The sequence below is a fragment of the Stylophora pistillata genome, chromosome 5, assembly GCF_964205215.1.
Source record: "Stylophora pistillata chromosome 5, jaStyPist1.2, whole genome shotgun sequence".
Taxonomy (NCBI): Eukaryota; Metazoa; Cnidaria; class Anthozoa; order Scleractinia; family Pocilloporidae; genus Stylophora; species Stylophora pistillata.
In genome coordinates, this window is record NC_142523.1 from 29,066,544 (window position 1) to 29,085,197 (window position 18,654).

The 18,654-nt window shown below is 39.3% G+C and overlaps 2 pseudogenes across 1 annotated transcript in view; one reads left to right on the forward strand and one right to left on the reverse strand.

Moving 5' to 3' along the window:
- The window catches only part of LOC148731283 (vascular endothelial growth factor receptor 1-like), a 443,086-nt pseudogene that overhangs the window by 361,562 nt on the left and 62,870 nt on the right, over window positions 1-18,654 (reverse strand). The gene's annotated exons all lie outside the window — the stretch shown is intronic.
- On the forward strand, window positions 1,258-1,984 carry LOC148731302 (uncharacterized; annotated as a pseudogene).

Consider the following 18,654-nt stretch of genomic DNA (forward strand, 5'->3'; position numbering starts at 1 on the left):
TTAATCATCGAAGTATATTCGGAGCTCGACGCTCTTCGGAAAATAATCGGAGTTGTTTTGAATTAAAAAAACAGACGTTGAAATATTCCGGCGGAATTCCGGATTCCGGCTTTTCCAAACTACCGGCCGCAGACCGTTATTCTTACGGCATCAAATGACAGCTGCCAAAACAATGAGTATGCTGACCAATGATACCTCCATATATTACTGGCTCAGACTCTTAAGTACGATAGATTGCGGGAAAATGTGATAACGGTATACTTGTGCGATCAATGATGGAGGCACGAGTCATAAACCAAGTTACAAACTTGGATAAGGAAGTCTGCAGATTTATAGGTCGGACAATGTGCTGGTTCCTATGCATATATTTTTTTGTCTTTTCTTTCTTGACCAGACCTTGTTAGCATGCACATTTTGTTTCCCAATTCGGGCCTTGTGACAGCTCTCTAGAGACTTATTGCTTTCAAATTCTCGAATATTTTCTCGATTATATGAATAGAGACGAGATAATTTTTCTCCTCAAGAGAACATAATTCGGGGACAATTACGTTCTCTTGATCTTGAAAGGCATGCAACAAATCCGACAAACGGAAAAGGTACTACTTGGGTCTACATCAAATGATGTACTCAGTGACTTACAATTAACAGCTGTAAATGAAAAGAGGCTCTTGACCAGCACATTAAAAATGTTTATTAATGTTATAGGCTGTAAATGAAGTCCCGGTCTACAAAAACTCACGCAAAAATTTGTGTTCTTGCTCTCTCTAAGATGTGAGTAAAACTGATCGTGTAAGCGGTTAATTACGTTTTTTGATGGTCGTCTCATTGATTCCGAGAAAAAAAAGGAAACATGGTTTGCTCGACGTACTGATCTCCTAAACCATCAAACAATAGATAAAACAGCAAAACCTGACTCTGAAATGGACTTTTCTTCTACTGAATCGACACTATGACACTAACATGCACGTAAAGAGCATAACTTTCTAGTTTCAAATTAGCTGGCAGTAGCACCAAAGATTTGCCCATTAACGTTGTATTGATTGGTTGAACTGACTTTGAAAAAATTCTTGAGTTCAATCTAGCAACGAAGTTTCGATTGGTGATGATAAAAATAGTAATAAGTGCAAAAAGTATTTCGCTAGCATACAACCCTCCCATTCCGTCACGATATCTAAAAGAAATGCTTGATCTCACACTCAAGGAAAATTCTTTCCTGTTCTGTGCAAAAGATTTTCTCCAGACCCATATGGTACCGTGATGTGTACCAAAATGGCAGTTGCATTTGCACTGCCAGAAGAAGAAATAATAGGCCAAAGCAAAACAAAACCGAGAGAATGGAAACGTTATATTGACGACATTTTCTCTCTATGGGACTCCAACAAACAGGAAATTTACCTGTTCATTGAACAGGCTAACAATTTTCATCGTGCAATCAAATTTACGGCTGAAATTTCAGAGAACGAAACCACATTCCTCGACACCATCATTTATAAAGGACATCAATTCAGGAACGAATCCATCCTTGACATCCGTACTCATTACAAACCGACTGAAACTTTTCAATACACATCTTTCACCTTGTGCCACCAACCGGGCATAAAACGAGGTTTTATTAAAGGGGAAGCCCTTCGAATTCTGAGAACAAACTCTTCTGAAACACTGAACGTTTGAGGACAACCTTTCAAAATTTAAATCGCGTCTTATCACACGCGGATACCCTAAAAAAACTAATACGAACAACACTATCAGAAGTTAGCTTTACCACAAGACAGTCGGCCCTTCTACAAAAGAAAAAAACGCGAAGACCAATCCTGCCTTTTGCCACATGCCAGCCGTCTGTGCGGCAAATTAAAAAATACAGATGCAAAACTGGGATTTAATACAAAATCAGCCTTTGCTGAGAACCATCTTCAGAAATCCGCCTATTATAGCCTACAAAATAGGTATATCTTTGAAAGACATGCTCGTAAAATCCAAATTATGAAAGGCACATTCAACTACTTTACATCTATCCCGTAGGAAGCCCGTGCCGGCCTTTCATAATTCATGACTTTTATTCATAGCTGAAATATTTGCGGCAGTTTTTTTTGAGATCTACTTCGAATGTAGTACGCTAATGACTGCATTGATTCAACATGAGATTTATTGTTTTAGCCGCTATGGTTTTAGCATTACAAGCGTTATTGTGGGATAGATCTGTGGTCCATTAAGATCGTGAAAATTCCGAAGGGAACAGGAAACCCTCTGCTTTAGCAGACGACGTGTATGGAGCCTTGCTGGACACTGTTGAAAGCAAGGCGCAACCACCAGTTAAGGTACGGACGAGAGCAGTGCGTGCAGCTGCTGCGTAATACTGGAGAGCCGGCGAAAGGATATCAGTCAAAGAAGACCACGGTGATAAAGCACTATATTACGAGGGGCGTCGAATGTTAAAATCATCAGAGGCGAGCAAAGTAGTGGTTGAAGAATTTGAAAGGACGAAAGGATCTGGTGCGGGAAAACTGGCCTGCTCTCCGAGGGACAACCTTTCTGATAGTAAGTCCAGCTAAAACCAAGAGGAAGGAAATTATGGCGTGCTTAGAAAGTAATCCGTGCGATAGCGATGGCCTCCCTCTTTTGGAGCATTTGACAAATGATGAGTTCGCTTGCTGGCACGACTATTTAACTCATAGGGGGCGATATGGGACCTAAGGGGATCAGATAACAATGTATGCAGCAGTAAACTTGAACAAAACATCGACATCTAAATAGTGTCCTCTCTAAGAGTTGGTGGGCAGCATGTGTTCAGTCCGTGAGCAAGTGTTTCAGCAGCTACCGTGTACCTTGAACTTTTTGCTTAGAACCACGGCGAACACTATGTGAGCCTGAAACAAGTTACGGATCACAACGACAGTAGTGAAGAAGACAACAAGGCAAATAACCCACGAGAAGGAGAAATTTACGAGAATTATGTAAATAAAATGCATATAGAGCAGGATTTTGAAATGGATGATTCTATTGATTATCAGGAAAGTGGACCTGAACGTATCGTCGACGATGCTGACATAGCTAAGGGATTACACATGTTAGCCGAACGAACGAAACGGAGCCTGAATTGCAAAGTGAGGTCGACAAAGGCATAATCAATAATGGTGATAGGCTAATAGATGTTCAGTTTGTTTCAGACGTAGACATCGAATTATTTGAGGAGAGGAGAGACAACGAATGTCACATTGGAAATCTTTTTCTTTCTCGTTGTAGTCGTAAGTGTGGGGCCTGATAAAGATTAGACGCAGCTGGAGCGTTACGTACCTAGCATTCTGGCAGCACGGCATAACTGCACAACAACTGAAACCAGTGGTCAAATGTTGGGCGTGCGCCAGGGGATAAATCTGGCCAGCTGGGCACAAATTCCCCTCGCAAAATTTTAAAAGAAAACATAAAGAAGCAGCTGCTGTTGCAAAATAAGTGACAGAAAATTGAAATGTTCATAGAAATTTGTAAAAGGAATTAAACGTGGGGAAAACAAAAACTGGAGACTTTTCAAACGCAAAGCTTATTCAAATACTTTACCATTCTGTTTTTAGCTAACTAAATACCCCTCTGCCCTAATGACTTACTCGCTTGTGTGGTTGTTTGTAACTTTTGGACAATGTCGTCTGCGACGAAGACAGTCGAAACAAAGAAAACCTTAAACGACCCTCTTGGTTTTATTCTGCTACAAACACCGCTGGCTCTCTTTCTCGACTCTCTAAATAAACGAGTCATTCTTCAGTCTTGTTAAAGCGACATCTTTTTTTTTTATAATAAATCCTTCATTGACTAAGCCAAAATAATATAGAATCTCTTGACAAAGCTTGTTCAGTCAAGATGGCCGGAGTGATCAGGGTTCTACTCTTTGACATCTGTCAATTTGATGCCAAAAGTACATCAGTATGAAGGTTTGTAGCCAGTGCTTCTCGGCGTACGTCTCTAGCAGATAAAAAACGCTGATTAAAATTAGCGAGCGGGCCCGCAATAGGCCATAAATTTTGGTCAGAGGATTCCTTGATGCAACAGTTATCACTTTAGCACCTCAATGTGGATGCACATGCGCAGTTAAACTATTGCATTGGAGGCTTATTACATTTAGGACCAAATGTTATTACATTTAGGACTTTATTACATTTAGGAAAGTTATTACATTTAGGACTTCAACAGGGCCCAGTTGTATAAAGGCGGATGTACTGCTATCTGGCGGGTAGGTGATAGCAAAACGTACGGTGCTATTCACCGATAGAGTTTTATCCAGTGGATAGCGTTATCCTGCCTTAGAACAACCGGGACCAGAAATATCATCGAAAGCCAAATGTGCATAGGTATAACACACGTATATGAGAGAAACAGAAAATATGATTATTTCTAGAATTTTGCCACAGGTTAAACAACAGGGGAATATAATCATATAGATTGTTTTGGTGGAATTCCCAATTGGAAAAAATTCTTTTTTTCTACGGATGCGATAGTGTCTTTCATAATTTCACTACTTTAATACATTGTAAAGCTCGCTGTTGATAGGAATTATAAAGCTATCAGCTCAAGGACTCGGAATACTTCCCTAATAAATTTTCCTATGGAAAAGTGAACCAGCTAGATGGGAGAAGATTTACGCGGGACTCTGTATGAAAAGGCCAATTTGATTTTCACATTTCACGATACGTATCTTCACGATCCCGGCTATATATGTGACGGTTTTTTAATGTCTTGAGAAGTACTAACGAGCAATTTGGAATGAGAAATCAGTGTTTTGAGATAAAATTTGGCAATTAAAAAAGCACGGCGTTTCAACCTCGAATTAAATCGCATTGTTTGTTTAGTGTTGGTTTGGCTCCATCGCACAAAGTTTTAGAATCTTAAGAAAGTGTCTTAAGAACGAATCGGACTGTTGAAATGTTTTTTATCAAAGAACTCAAACTGGCAACAGTAAACAAACAGTGCGATTCAATTCGCACCAAATTATTTGTTTAGAGTAGTTCTTGTCATTATTATTCCATTGTTTTTGTCTCATAAATATTTTTAACATTTTCTTACATACTTTGTCACATTTTAGTGTTCGCCACATTTTTACCCATTTCAACGTTTTCTACATTTTTATCCTAATTTAGAACACTTTTACTCACTTGAAAATGACCTCGGAGAGGTCGAAACGTCGTGCTTTTTTTTTATCGCTAATTTTTATCTCGGAATCGATCTCTTTAAGAAATTACCTCTTGAAATAAGTGCTCCTAAGGTATTTTAAAATAGTTGAATGTAACGTGATGGGATTTCTATTGTCTTTTCAGCTATATAGCTAGCAGCTTTTTCGAATCGTATTGCAGAAGTAGAAGCAAAGCAGTCGAGCTAGAAGAAGCAAAAAGATATTAACTTCTGGAAAATCAATTCCCTTGTAGTTTAAATAGCAAACACAATTCTCAGTAGTCACTCGACAATTAACATGCAAACAATAATGTGGTAAATAGATCAACTGTAATTAAATTTGACTAGTGTAACTGTATTGTTATATATGTATTGTAAGTAGTGTAAGTTAATGTAGTTTAAACATGGTGTAAAAAGTAATTATAGTGTAAGTACATGTGTAAGTGTAATAAACAATGCTGTTATAAAAAAATTAAAAAAAAAATAAAAATAAAAAAAAAAAAAAAAAGAAGCAAAAAGTCTGGTCGCAGCGGAAAAGAAAGATATGGCCGAGAACAAGGTAAGTGTGCGTTGTATTGTATAGAAATCTTTTTGTATAGAATAGAAGAATGACATCTTCTTTTGTTGCTTTAGAGAATCGAATGTTTTGAATGTAAAGACATCCTTAGAGAATTAGATGTCATCGAATCGCAGAAGCGTGAAGTCAAGTATTCAGCATACGTGTTTCGTCAGCTAGTACTCGAATGTCTAGACACACCTATCGTTCGTTAAAAAATCAGGGAATTTTTTAGTCAGGAGACATGGAATGCAACCTGTAAAGGTTCCTATTCGTGTCACGAATGTCACCACGAATTTCATGACATGTCAGGTGTGATTGCCTTAAATGAATCGGAAAAATGTAAATTGTCAGTCGTATTTAACACCTTATTAGAAGAGTGTCATTATCATCACACTAGAGTAAATTTATCCATTCAATTTTATAGTTACGAGAACCATGCGGACTCGTATAAAAAATACATGAAGAAATGCATGTAATTAAATAGTGTTGTTTTTGTTACAAGGAAAAAAGGAAATTTGAGGAAGAGTACCTTTGGTATCCCCGAACTGAAAAAAAGGATTCTTCCCTCACAAATTTCATATTCCAGAACATCAGAATATTAGAATTACGTAGGACCGCTTCCTGCAGCTGAATTCTACGATCCCGATGGTAGGAGTGAAAAGAAAAAACAAGAATTTGAAGCGTGGTACGAAGGAGAACAAGGAAAAAATCAACCGTTTCACCTCAAGGAAGAACTGCTGGCTTACTGCCATGCGGATGTTAAACTTCTTAAAGCCGGCTGCAAAAAATTCATTCGTGAGTTTAAATCCAGAGCAGAATTCGAGCCCATGGAGAAGTGTGTGACCATCGCTCAAGCCTGTAATAGGTACTCGCGAAAATGCGTGATGGTACCAGATTCCATAGCCATAGAACCAGAATGCGGCTGAAAGGCGCCACGCCCAATCATTCCCACGTGGCCTTAGAGTGGTTACTCTGGACCGAGCGAGAACTGGGTACGAGACTCCAGCATGCGCGAAACGGAGGTGAACACAGCATTCGTCATGGTCCCACCGTTTATCGCGTGGATGGATACGATGCTCAGACCTGTTCCACCTACGAATATCACGGATGTCTCTTTCATGGTTGCCGAGACTGTTACCCGAAAAGAAATCAAATCCTATTTTCTACTTCGGGTCTTACCGTTGAAGCATGCCGACGACAGACCACCCAGAAAATTACCAAACTGCGTCAGTTAGGATATACGGTGGTAGAAATGTGGCAGTGTCAATGGGAGAAGATGAAAAAACAACGTCAAGATATTAAGGACTTTGTCCAGTCTCTCTCCTTGACCACACCCATCAATCCGCAGGATGCTTTCTTTGGCGGAAGGACTGGGGCGACGACTCTCTACCATCGCGTGGACCCCACCCAGAGAGAGCAGATTCGATACGTAGATGGGACTTCCGAGTACCCATGGGTCAATAAATACGGCGAATACCCCGTCGGACATCCCACCATCTACTTAGAACCAGAAAATCAAGATCTCAACGCGTACTATGGGTTGATGAAAATAGATATTCTACCTCCTATCCATCGCTTCAACCCCGTTCTCCCCTATCGCCAAAATTTCGGTCCCTCTTCTAAACTCACGTTTCCTCTCTGTCGTTCATGCGTCGAGGAAGAATCTATCAAACCTATAGAAGATAGAAATTACATCTGTATCCATTCAGACGAAGAAAGAATGCTGCGTGGTACTTGGTGTACTCCAGAAATGCATAAAGCCATCGCAATGGGGTATCGTCTCATCAAAATCCACGAGGTATGGTATTTCGAAAAAAGATGTCGCGCTCTCTTTGCTCCCTATGTCGACACCTGGCTCAAAATCAAGCACGAAAGCAGCGGGTACCCATCTTGGTTCCAGACGGAAACTCAAAAAACCAGCTACATTCGCCAGTATAAAGAGCGCGAGGGAATAGATCTTTGAAGCCTGAGATCTTCGATCTCGGTGGGATTTTAACCGGGATTTTTCGCCCTCTAATATCAGCAACAGATGTCTCGGGACCGGATATTGCTTGGATTGCCTTAAAGTGAGGGAAAAATGTGGATTTTGTTATGCTAAAGACTCAGCTAATAATCCTATCGGTGGCTCTTGTGTTCCAATTAATGTATTTTCTAGCGACAACATGGCCGCGTTTGGTAGATGCGGTCGTAGGGATCCTACAGTCACATGGTCGTACCAAGCGTGTCCATACAAGTATGCCTGGTTAGCAACTGTAACCCTTGTTTTATTTGTCGTCGCGTTTGTTCCGGGGATGGGGCCACTGGCATGGACGATAAACTCTGAGATATACCCTCTGTAGGCCCGTAGCACAGCATATGGGTTTGCTTCAGCAGTAAAATGGACTTGTAATGGGTTGCTTTCGATGACTTTTCTCTCTCTAACTGAATGGATTACCAGTTTTGGTGTGTTCTGGCTGTATGGGGGAATATCACTTCTAGGGTGGCTGTTTTTCTTTGCTTATCTTCCTGAGACCAAGAATAAATCGCCAGAGGAATTGGAATATTTGTTTTCATAGCATGTAATGATATTATCGGGAAAGATATAGAACACGTGCGAAGCCAACCTCCAGCTAAAACTTAGGGACCGGGCTCGAACCCAGTTGCTCACGAAAACTTTGTTTCTTTGTAGAAATTATGAAACAAGCTTCAAATTAATGAAAGTTAACAAAAATCATTTTTACAATACTTCATTCTTTGATTGGTTTAGAGAAGTCGCACAGGTTTTGTTATCAAAACAGGCGTAATGAAAAAGACATGAGTTGTTCATCTCGATCCAAAATCACGGAATTTCAATCGATTTTTGATGAATTTAAGAAAATCGAAACATAATCTTGAGTCGGTAACCGCGCGTAGAAACAATATTTGATAACACGCAAATTAAAGAAGAGCACTGCTATGCTACAAAGTGCGACTTATCCTGTTTTTTTTTTGTTTTTAAAGTATATTCGAATATTTTTTTTTATTTTTTAACCCTTTGACTCCCGAGATCTCATCAGCAATTCTCCTTACTGTCTCCCATAGAATTCTTATGATGATAGTTTGGAGAATTTGGTATTGGATGAACTAATTATCCTTAATAATAATAATAATAATTTTATTAATTTCTATTGCGCGATGATTAACATAAATTTTCAATTGCGCATTACAATATGATCTTAATACAAATATATAAAAATACAAATGTAAATGTAAATTCATATATATATAAATACAAGTAGGAAATATAAAACAATAAAAAAAAGCATCACATCTAACACTATCAAAAGGCTAGTCTAAAAAGATAAGTCTTGATTGCCGTCTTGAATTTATTAATTGAATTTAGGTCCCTGATATCACTAGGAAGCTCGTTCCGTAATTTGAGGGCGACCATGAAGAATAACCGGTCTCCGAGAGTCTTGCAAGACTTCAATGCAGGATTGTTTAGCGTCAAGGAGTTCATTGAACGCAGGCAATATCTACTTGATGATACATCTCTAATTGAGATTAATTCGCTAATATAGACAGGCACCAGACCACGGATAGCTTTAAAAGTAATTAAAAGCACTTTAAAGATGATTCTATATTTGACGTGCAGCCAGTACAATGATTTCAGAAGCGGCGTTACATGGCATTATTTGCTTCCTTCAAATATAAGGCGTGCAGCTGCATTGTGTACCCGCTGCAACTTATGTAGGTGGCAGTTAGGCACTCCGTCCATACAGTAGACTGTTACAATAATCAAATCTGCTAGATACAAAAGCATGAATCAGGGTTTCCGTGTTTTCCCTAGAAAGGTATTTTCTAATTCTACGAATGTTATATAAATGAAAAAACGCCGCGGAACTAGCCTTAGTTATATGCTCTACCATAGAGAGTTCAAGCTCAGGTCATTAGTATTCCTCTTTCTGGTCATAGGTACACTTGGGAGGGAGGGGAGGGGCGGGCTTCACCCCTGAATCAAATATTAAGGTCACGAGGATGAAGAAACTGATCACCAACTAAAGACGCTCCTGATTGTTAAAGAAATCCACCTTGCAAGCACCATCGGGAACTTTAAGAGAACAGTGTGAAGAATATGCATACTGATGTAAAGAATATGAAGGGAAAAACAGAGAGGATCCGGTGTAGGGCCAGTTTCATTTGATCGTTTATTGAAAATAATCTTCCGGTGGCTGCTTTACAAGCCAGAACCCCTTAACTGGGACCAGACACAACCATTTCCGCAGTACCTTTCCATCCGATTTCTATCTTGCGTTTTACCCAAAAATTGTTGATTTAAAAACGATAAAGCGGGAATGATAAGTTAAATTTACCCAAAGTGTTTGCCTTAAAATTGAATATTAAAGTTCACGTGACAAACATTTGACCACGAATACTGAGGCATTAAACATAAGTTGTCAGCAGTTATCTTTATGGTTTAAAGCAGGAGTGAATCAGTTTTGTTTATTGAAAATTACCTGCTTTTGGAGATGTTCTGAAGCGCACAGTAAGAAAAGATGGAATGACCAGCGATAGTAACAGCATCGTTTAGCATAGAGAGCGAAAAGTAATTTTTGCTCAAGAAAACTAAGATTTCCGCTACTCGCGATACCCTGACCTTTTAACTACATTTGCAGCCTTCGCCGGATTTCTTTTGGGATGTAGCACTGGTGTTGTATCTGGTGCAATGATCCTGGTAGATGAACGCTTTCGTTTGACTTCTTTCTGGTACGAGCTCATTGTGAGCGGAACCATCGCTGCTTGTATTCCAGGCGCTTTAGCTAGAGATGTTCTCAGTCGACGCTTCGGAGCGTTAATGATGGGAATTGCTAATTTCAAAGAGATATTCTTTTCGTAGGAAGAGTTATTGTGGACTTCGGAATAGGTTAATAGCTGTGTTAAATGTTGAATATGTGGTGACGGTTCTGTAACAAACCCAGTAGAAGCTTATTATGCAGGGCGCTCTTTTACTAGAGAGTATTGCGTGACCGTGTGACAATGTAATGCGGAGTGACTATCAACGTTTGCCTTGTGAAAACACCTTTCTTTCTTTCTTTATTTATTGACTTTGCATTGACGACAAGAGTGTTTTGAAGTTGCCTATTTTTACAACTTTCGTGGTTAGAAAAACGACATCTTGGATATTACGTCAGTTGTGACGTACAATAGTCAAACTTTGTTCGCCGCTTTGTCCGTGTTGACTTTGACCTCTATGAAAACAATTTCTAAAATGAGGTGAACTGTCGTGCGGTTGTAGGTCAATATACATACCAAAATTCAAAAGGAAAATGTGTAAGCCTCCAGAAGCTACCGTAAAGTGAAATATTAAAGAAAGTTAGCCGGCAAATATAACCTAACCTGCGAGGACGGCTTGAATTTCCAAAATCCTCCAAAACCAAGACTTCCAGCGAAATGTAAAGGCATGTAAGTTTTCCTTGTTGACCTTCGCTTTGAACTGAAAGCTATGCTTACCTTTTTTATATTCAACACAAATTTCAGTTATTTATTATATGAATTTTTTCAAACCATTTTTAGGTAAGCGAATAAATTAAAGCTCGAAATGGTAGTACACCGTGTGTGGTAAAATAACTATCACTCCACCCATACGTATGATGCACGATCTTCGCAGTAGATAGCGCTATTTATGCAATAGCGAAAATCAGACCTGAAAAAAATCAGGCCTGTACGGGATTCGAACAACTGACCTCTGCGATACTAGTGCAGCGCTTTACCAATTGAGCTAACAAGCCACCTGGGAGCAGGCTGTTATGTTGATTCGTAAATAAACCCGTGAAAGTGATAAATCAGATTCAATGAAATATATGAAGTTCATATATTTTGAACTGCGGTATTAGATACGTATGATGCACGATCCTCGCAGTAGATAGCGCTATTTATGCAATAGCGAAAATCAGACCAGAAAAAAATCAGGCTTGTACCCATAGTTAGTAACTATGCTCCACCGCTTTGATTTTTTGAGGAAAAAGCCTTTTCCTTTCAAATTGAGTCGGTGTCCTAGTACATTCAATTCTTAGGAGCACACATTCTCGTTTTCCGTAGGTTTCTTTTGACAGTTGCCGCAAGAGTACCACTCGCGATTTCCAAGAGGTGAGCGACTGAGCGGGTCAACATTTCCTCTTGAAACTCATTTTCTCGACTTTCTCTCCCTTTCTTCTCAACAGAGGTATCTCCTTCGCCTGAAGACGAGCCATGTTTCGTTTTAAACATAAATGGATGTATTACACCCTTTCGGCTAGATTAAAATCCAAGTCAACAAATATAGATAAGTATCGCCCTCCTCGCTGCTGCTTTCCTTGTTTACATCTGAAGTTCAGCAGGAGTAAAGGAGGATTAGTCGGATATCCCACAATTCCCCGCTTCTAGTCACGTAATCACTCAGTCGAGATGGAGGTAGTGAGATCAACAGCGAAGTGCCCTCGCGTTCGCCACTAATTTATGTCAACTGCTTGGATTTGGATAGTCACACTTACATCAACCTTTCCAATTTGGATTGTTGTCCGAGACTTCCACGCTTCTCAATGTGATATTCTTTCAATCTACCCAAATAGCTAGAGGATGAAAGCGAAGATCGAAGACGTTCCGTGCTTATAATCTTCGACTTCAATTGCGTCGAAAGTCGGTCTCTTGCGGCTTCGGATATTTGACCATATGACGAATATGAAGATAACAACATCCCAGATATGCCCTGGCTGGACTTACAAGTCTCATTGTAATATTGCAGTTGCTACCCGACGAAAGGAAAAATCGCCGTGAAAAGCCAGTCTTCAGAAGTGGCAAGCGACTCGAGTTACCAAAAGAAATAAAGAAAACACTCCATCACAAGATTCTAATTCAGGAGCAAACCTTTACACAGATATACTAAAAGGGACATTTAATACAGGTAGCAAAGGCTATTGATCGATCAAAAGCGGCCGGGTGATTTAAGCAATTTTCAACGGCCATATATTCCTACAAATTTTGGGGACGTAAGGGGACCTTCGCTAATATTGAAATGTGCCATTATTCAGGCACCACCAGGCGGAATAATATGCTTAAGTACCCACCAATAATAGCACAACACGCAAATATCGATAAAGCGTTAAAGTAAAGCGCATAAACAAAGCCTCTCAGTCGTGCATACCACTCATAACAAAGACGTTTTTTTTCCATTTAGAGAAGAGCAAGTTCGAGTACTAAAGTACTAGAGTCAACTTAACTGTTACAAGAATACATAAAACTGTTCAAATCGCCTTCCGTGCTCCTGAAAAAGGACAAACAGCCGTTTAAAATTCAGTCGACTTTCCAGCGTGTGCACTCGAATTCGATGCAATGTGACACCTTCTCATCGATAATAACGCGCAAGGGCTAATGGGATACCCAACTAATCCTCCTATAGCAGGAATATAATTTATTAGTATATAATAAAACAGTGGATAGCGTCGAAGGCGCGCTGTGATTGGCTAGTCAAACTCCGAATATCCTATGCTATTTACCTCCGAGCAACTCGGCAAATAAATGGCGTCCGGTTTGCATCCGTGACAATCGAAGAAATCACTCAAATTAACGACGCAGAAGTCCCTGAAAACACGAACGAAGCGACTAAATTTGGTTTGGCCGTGTTTAAAGGTAATGGTTCAAATTTCTAACCCAGAGTTCATCGATAAAAACAAATGACAAAAGTTTTGTTTACAAATGCAAATTTATCTTGCGCGGCTTGTTGTTGCAGTCCTTTCCGCGCGGGAAAATGCTGGAATGTAAGAATTAAAATCAATTTTGGTGGTGCAGATTATCTCACTGTTTTAGTATATACTAAAACAGCTTTAGTATATACTAAAACAGCTATTCACCTCAGTGTCGGTGGTTAGCAGTGAATATTTACCTCGCCGCTTCGCGGCTCGGTAAATATCCACCACTAACCACCTCCACTTCGGTGAATAGTTGTTAACGATGCTTAACTATAGAGCGTTTGCACATGACGTCACAAATTTCGCGGGAAGGTTGAGTCGCCATGTTTGTGTTCTACATTTTTCAACATGGCGGAATATCCTCTCTCAGACTATGCGAACACGCTCGATCCCCACGCGAAAAAACGTTATTTAGAGAAGATTTCTTGTGTTGGAATCGATTCTCTCTTGTTATCAGACAAAAAATACGATCCACAGTGCCTACCTCTGGTCGAATCGATGGATTTATTGTTGTTTTTGGTGCTTGAGACGAGTTATTACAGTAAAGACTATTTTAAGGCGTATAGAAGTCTACAGAACATGGTTGTAAACCTGAAAGTGTTGCTATTGAAACTTATATAAAGATCATGAAGGAAAAGCACATCAATTTTCAGGTAACGAAATGTGGCACGTTTATCAATAAACAATATCCATGGTTACATGCCACACCTGACGTTTTGTGTAGGTGTGATTGCTGTGGGAATGGATGTGGGGAGGTCAAAAGCCCCTATTGTTTAAAGGATATAGACTTGGAGCTGTATATTAACAAATACAACTCATGCCTACTTTTACCAAATCCAACAGTAAATAATCACCGCTCAAAAGCTTTATTGTGACTTTGTTGTTTGTGGTTTTCGTGAGCAAATTGATCTCTTCTGTGAAAGAATTTTGCCTGATGTCAGACACTGACTTATACCTCTGTTGTTTCCAAACTTAATCACTTCTGGAGATACTGTGTGTTACCAGAAATTTTGGGAAGGTGGTATACTCAAAAGTGAAGTTTGTCTCATTCATCCCCTTATCCCAATTGTTTTTGCTTGTTTTTGCAGACTGGCAGCTAGAGGGCCTGTGGTAACATGCACAAACCAAGCATATCCCATCTCTACTTTTCATTTATCTTGTTTGAAAATTACAAAAGTACCTAACAAGTGGTTTTGTCCCCTGTGTCTAAAAACACCAGCAGCCAAAAATGAAAAATCAAAATGCAAACAGACGAGAGATATTTTGGATGAAGCTCTCAAAGTAGATTTTATCTGCACATGCAAACAGAAGCCACTGTTCAGATAAACTGCTGAAATGCCACAACCCATTTTGTCAAGGTACAAAGTGTTGTTATTATGCATATTATGTTTGCCGTTGTTATTTAAATTTGAAATATTTCACAGGAATAGTTAATTTGATCTATGATTGGTCCAGGTGTGTCTTTTCCTTTTGTTATTCAAACTTTCTTTTTTAGGAATTAGCATATATATAATAGTGTATTTTGTTTTCTCTCTCTGTTGTTGTAACCGTTTATTTGGACATGATCGGAATAAAAGAAGCAGAAGTTTGTTTTAAACGTGCAAAAATCTTTAGAAAGTTTTTCATTTGCCCTGCTTATACTTCAAGCAGGTGCTGAACAATGCAATAACAACTTGGGAATGTATGGTGTGTAAATCAGGAGGAAAAACTGAACAAAGGTTGTTAGTGACACTTTCAATGCATCTGGTGATAGGGTTGTGATAACTGGTGTTTCAAAATACTCTTCAGAAAAGTCAGCATCACTTGCAAAGCTGGATGATGGGCATTACCAATTGATTTCATCACCCAATGGTTGGCTTGACTGTGATATTATCCATGAAGTACATGTTTGTCTAAGAAACATTAATCCAGAGGTGGAGGGCTTTCAGAGACCAGCTTAAGGCCACTTTAGAAACTTCAATCAGGTTATTGGGGAATTTATTCAGATTCTCCATACTGGCAATGCCCACTGGGTATGTGTAAGCTCAGTTGGGTGTGAAGATGGCACTGTCAACCTGTATGACAGTTTGTATCGTAACATTATTCTAAATAAAGTACAAGAGCAGGTACTCAATCTTTTTGGACGTTCAAATTTTACTAGCATTTCAAGTTGTCCCTGTGCAACAACAGATAAATAGCAGTGACTATGGAGTATTTGCTGCCACCTTTGCTACATGCCTTGCTTATGGTATACACCCTGAAACAATGCAATTTGATGTCCCTAAAATGAGAAACCATTTATATCAGTCTTTAAAATCTGGTGTATTGAAAATGTTTCCTAAATTTAAGACTGCTTAAGGTACATCTACAGTTAAAAATTTTTTGGAGAGAAAGAATACCCACTTTATTATAGTGAAAATAAAATAGTTGCCCGATGCAATGGACCTGCATACTTGAATGCTCAAGATGGAGGGTAGGGACCCAGTCTACGTTGAATCGATCCCAATCTTTCGCAGCTTCTTCTGAAACAAAGTGACGGCTGCAGACCCTATCGCGTTCTTAAATATCATCAGTTAAGTCGTCAGAAAGAGTACCATATAACCCCATACATTAATTATGCATTAAATCCATTAATTATGTATGCATCCCATTGTTTTTAAGATAATGACTTATTCCCATGGGCTTAGCATATATACATTTCTAATAAGTACTTACTGCTTCAATAAAAGAGAAATTGATTGAAAGCGGCTTTTTCGTAATTATGTATGGGGTTATATGGTACTCTTGCCAAGTCGTCTCTACTTATCGCACAGATCCACAATCTTCTTCGCTCAGAAGTAAGTTCTTCGGTGTACTCTCCTTGACTATAATGAACAAGTGGGGCACGGAAAAACATTACTTTTTCGACGTTAGACCACTTCTTCCCTGTTTTTTTCCCACAGCTAATGACAAGGCAAAGGACTGTGATAACGAAAATATAAATAGCACAGGATTGATTCTCAAAACCGTAAAATGTGCTCCAAATGTTTCCTGTCACAATACTCACAGCTTATTATCAAAGGTGGCGGATTTTAATTTGAAAATGCCGACTTTTGGAGCGTAATTGTTCGCATTTAAAACGCTTTTAGCTCAAATGAATAGCCAGTTACGACAATGCAAGCAAGGAAATTTTGATTTAAGTAAACTTTTTCTAGACCATACTTTCCCTTTAAAATATCCGCTGTCCTTTTCAAGCAAGTGGTCAAGCGTAACGGATTCCAAATTAAGTCGCTCTTCTGTTCAAAAATTTGCATACGACATTTTTCACTGCGTTTTCATTATTGTTTTGCGAATTCCATGCTCGAGTACCGGTGCGCTTACCATACCATCTCTTTTGTTGTGGAACCGCAATTAGCACATAGAGCAATAAAATGGCAATGACTAACAGTGGAACATACCCTTCGTTTAACGCTTTCTAAGACTAGTCTGTAACACACACTCGGTGCTAGACGAACGTGTGGCAATAGTCTGCTTTGAGCTGCACTTCCGCACAACTTCGCAGGCAAAAGATTCTGAGTCGGCGATGAATATTCAAATATGCCGTGCCGTGCCTGCGGCTATGTTACGCATGTTTGCCGCATATTGAGAAACGAAATTTCATCTGGTTTCGAAGTAAGTTGAAACTTTCTCTACAGGGAAAGCCGTTTGCGTCTAAGACGTGATTACATGTGATTATCTACATAGATCGCGCTTTTGTTCAAGAAGTGGATCAAACGCGAAACGTCATGGAACAAAAATACGGCCAAATACTACTACTTGATAAGAAATCCGAGCAAGAACCACTAATGGAAAGTTCCAGTGAAGCGAAACCAAGAATTCCAGTGAGCGTGTATATTTTCACTGTGTTCGTTGCCGTTGGAGGTTTTCTGGTGGGATACAACTTCTCGGTCGTTTCTGGAGCAATGATCCTTATAAAGGAAGAGTTTCTTTTGTCCTCAATCTGGCAAGAGCTCATCGTAAGCGTGGCAATAGGTACAGCCATCATAGGAGCTTCGCTCGGAGGATTTCTGAATCAACGACTAGGAAGAAAACCAATGCTTTTAGCTTGTGCATTAGTTTTTACGATAGGAGCTGTGGTGCTGCATCGAGAGATGGTTTACTCGTTGGTAGGCTTATTGTCGGTCTTGGAATAGGTGAGTAAAAAAAAATGGTTTTCTGCGATATGAAAATTGGTCTCGAGATCAAAAGATTAAGCCAGAGGTTAAGATTAAGATTAAGAGAGATATGAAGATCGATCTCACGATCAAAAAGATTAAGGGAGACTTTAAGAGCCCAGAGAACGATGACAAATGATACCTTGATCAAGTGTTCCTTAGAACTACGGCATAGTATGTCTTAATTTTTGTGACTACAGCCTCCTTTAGGACGATCAGCTAGGCCTTTAGAGATTATGCTAGCATAATTTTTGGCATATATTGAGCAAACTGGCACAATTTCTGCCAAGTAGCAATGCTAGCATCAGTCACATATTTTGATAATTATCGAATCATTTTTGATGCTACAGTTGGATCATTGTTCATCTCTACTCCCGAGCACTCGGTGACGTTATTCGATGTTTTAAGTTCTATTTAAAAAACGAGCAGCAGTGTTTTATCGGGTTTAAAGACACGAGGCGTAGCCGAGTGTTTTTAGACCCGATAAAACACGTGCTGCGAGCTTTTCAAATAGCTTCAAAGACCCGTGCTTCTTTAGGGATTTTTCCAAACGTTCTATGATTGCATTAAATAGCTTCAAAAACTCGTGCCTCTCTAGGGATTTATTCTATACGTGATTTGAATGCATTAAAAGTTAATTACATACAGAGGGTAAAAGTGCTCCTTGTTCGGCTGCTGTTAAAATTCAGAAAGCTTTTCCTTGAAATGCCGCCCAAAAGCGTGTTTCGAGAACCAAAAAATGCGAAGGAGGAGAAAGATTACTGGGATAGCTGTGTTCCAAGGGCTAAATAACTCTTTAAAAACAGTCCCACAAATATCAAAATTTGGTATTTCATCACCAAATGTCTTTTCGGACTCCATTCCTGTGTAATTTTCAACACTTTTCGGTTTGAATCAACTCATTTTATGGTAGCAAAGACTATAAACTTGCGGGAAATTTCAAATTACCCGCGACAAAGTTATGTGCGCGGGAAATAAGTGTTACCATGGATACATTTCGCATGTAGAAAGAATTGATATTTCGATCAGGTGCAGGTTGATTATTTTACAGTTTTAATTACCCTTGTAAATGATAGTTCGCGATACA